Source organism: Pteropus alecto, unplaced genomic scaffold (genome assembly GCF_000325575.1).
Source record: "Pteropus alecto unplaced genomic scaffold, ASM32557v1 scaffold104, whole genome shotgun sequence".
In the NCBI taxonomy this organism is placed as follows: Eukaryota; Metazoa; Chordata; class Mammalia; order Chiroptera; family Pteropodidae; genus Pteropus; species Pteropus alecto.
In genome coordinates, this window is record NW_006436664.1 from 5057788 (window position 1) to 5060302 (window position 2515).

At 47.4% G+C, this 2515-nt stretch overlaps 1 pseudogene; it reads right to left on the bottom strand.

Moving 5' to 3' along the window:
- Window positions 1-708: 708 nt before the first annotated feature.
- LOC102896020 lies at window positions 709-2515 on the bottom strand (annotated as a pseudogene).

A 2515-nucleotide genomic window follows, 5' to 3' on the forward strand; every position in this document is an offset into this window, starting at 1 on the left:
TACAAAAATACTCATTGGGAGCATGATTCTACATGAAGAAACTTAGGAATAAGGATTTCTGGTATATGTTAAATATACATTTATTAGCAAATATTTAGTAAGTGCCTTCTAAGTTCTCGGCGCTAGGCCTGGTGTCTATGATACAATGATAAAAGAGGACATAGTCCTTGCCTTCCAAATGATCGTAGTCTAAAAGAAGATAAATATATATATATATTTCAATTACAGAGAATTTAATGGAATTTTCACATCCATGATGGAAAGATGAGACTGGCCACAGCCTAAGGCTCCGGATCTTGGGGGCCAACTCCAGGCCAGGCTCTGTTCCACGGAGACTGGAGATGCCCCAGCCTTGGTCCCAGGGCCCAGCGCCCAGCCCACAGTAGTGTTAAGGGTTTGGGGCTTGCAACTGGCTGTCTGGCTGATTGAGTCCCATTGCTGAGGATGGGACATCTCCCTCATTGGTCACTGAAGCTCCCAGTGAGAAGGGTTGGGGGATGACTATCCATATTCATGGTTGTGTTACAGATGGGGAAACTGAGGCCTGGTAGTGGGCTTGGAAGGGGCAGTTCAGCCAGGTGCCCAGGAATCAGGGTGGGGCTAGGATCTGGGCCAGGATCCGGGCCAGGACCCTGGCCTGGCCTGCCTCAGGAACCGTTCCCCTTCCCGCCCTGGTGGGTAGTCAGCTGAAGGTCAGTCCTGTCCTGTCTAGCATCTGGTCAGGAGGCTAGGCACAATCTGCACAGTGCCCAGGGCCACCCAGCCTGGAATCATCAGGGGGCCTGGCACTTGGTACTTCAGGTAGGAAAGGTATGTGTCCCAGCTCAGCATCAGGCCATTGATGTAGCTGACTCAGAACTGGGGTGGCACAAAGAAGAAATTCACCAATTGTGCAGCAGGCCACATGCACCAGTCAGCCTTGTAGAATTTCCAGGACTTGTCCCGCAGCTCCTGGCAGCTCTTGCCTAGAAACTGGCCTTCTAGGCAGCCAAGACCCAAGAAGTACCAGACATACAGCATGGGAGATGCCATCAGCTGGTCGACGGGGACCCTCCTGGGGATATTTAGGAGGCAGGACGCGGGGAGCAGGAGGTCTGACCAGAGGTGACAGTAGTGCAGGAAAAGGCTGGTGCTGCAGCCCACTGCAAACATGCTCTCGGAGCACAGCGGGTTGAACTTCTGGCTCAGCAGCCCCGGGATCTCCCACCACCGGCGCTCGCAGCCCGGGTTCGCGATGACAGCGCCACAGTCCAGCGTGTTAGTGAGGAGAAGCGCATGGCCTCAGAACAGGGGCTGCCCCGCCGCCCACAGGCAGCGCCCTCAGCGGCAGCAGCCGAACACCACTGCCCCGTGGGGACTTCGGTAAAGAAGACAAATATTTAAGCGGTAATTGCAATTAAACCAGAGAAGTGCTATAAAGTAATAATAGTGATAATAGCTAATTCTTTCTGAGCACTCAGTGTGCCAGCACCTTATGTATTTACTCAAGTAATCCTCACAGCAATCTATGAGACAGATACTAAAGAGAAAAAAAGGTGTGTTTAAGATCTGCTGGAACATAGAGAAGAAAACACTTCACTCTAGGGAGGTCAGACATTTGAGCCAAGTCCTATAGGATGTATATATTGATAAGAGGAAGTGATTTATCAACCGGTATAACATAAATTATGCCACAGGAATCCCAAATCTCCAAATCTTGATGGCTTATAACTACAAAGTTTATAGTTGCTCACAAAACCTGACAGGTTGGCTTAGGGGACTATTCATGCCTCCTTATTCTGGGACCCAGAATGACAGAGCCTTCACCTTTTGAAGTATCACCAGCTACCATAGCAAGAAAAAGGGGTGTGGTAAACCACACATTAGCTCTTCAAGTCTCTACCACTTGTGTTGTTTTCATTTGCCAAAACAAGTCACATAGGCACACCTAGCTTCAATGGGGAAGAAAAGTGCCATCCTAAAGTATACCTAAAAGTAGGAGAACAGGAATAGTGGAGAATAATACTAATGCCTACTAAGGGGTAGAGAGGATGACTAAACCTAGGATAAAGGACATACACAAAGGCATGAACGTGAACGAGAGTTTGGTACACCTATGGTTTCAATTATAAAAGCACAGGATGCACAGGGTAGAAAAGTGTGAAAAGGAGAGAAAAAAGTAAGTGAGTGCCAAATCATGAAGACTTTGAACACACTTGGGAAGTTTAGATTTCATCTTTTAGACCATACGAAATTATTCAGGATTTCAAGCAGAGAAGAGAAGCTATCAAAATTTTCATTTAGAAAGACCATGCTAGCTGAAGCAAAAAAGAAAAATTAAAAGGAAGAGATTAGAGCTAAGGGGACTGTATGAGTTTCATATTGCTGGGTAACAAGTTGCCACAGACTTAGCAGCTCGAAACAGCACATATTTATTACCTCGTAGTTTCTGTAGATCAGAAGTCTGGGGACAGCTTAGCTGAGTTCTCTGCTTCCAAGCCTCACCAAGTTGCAATCCAAGTGTCAACTGGATCAT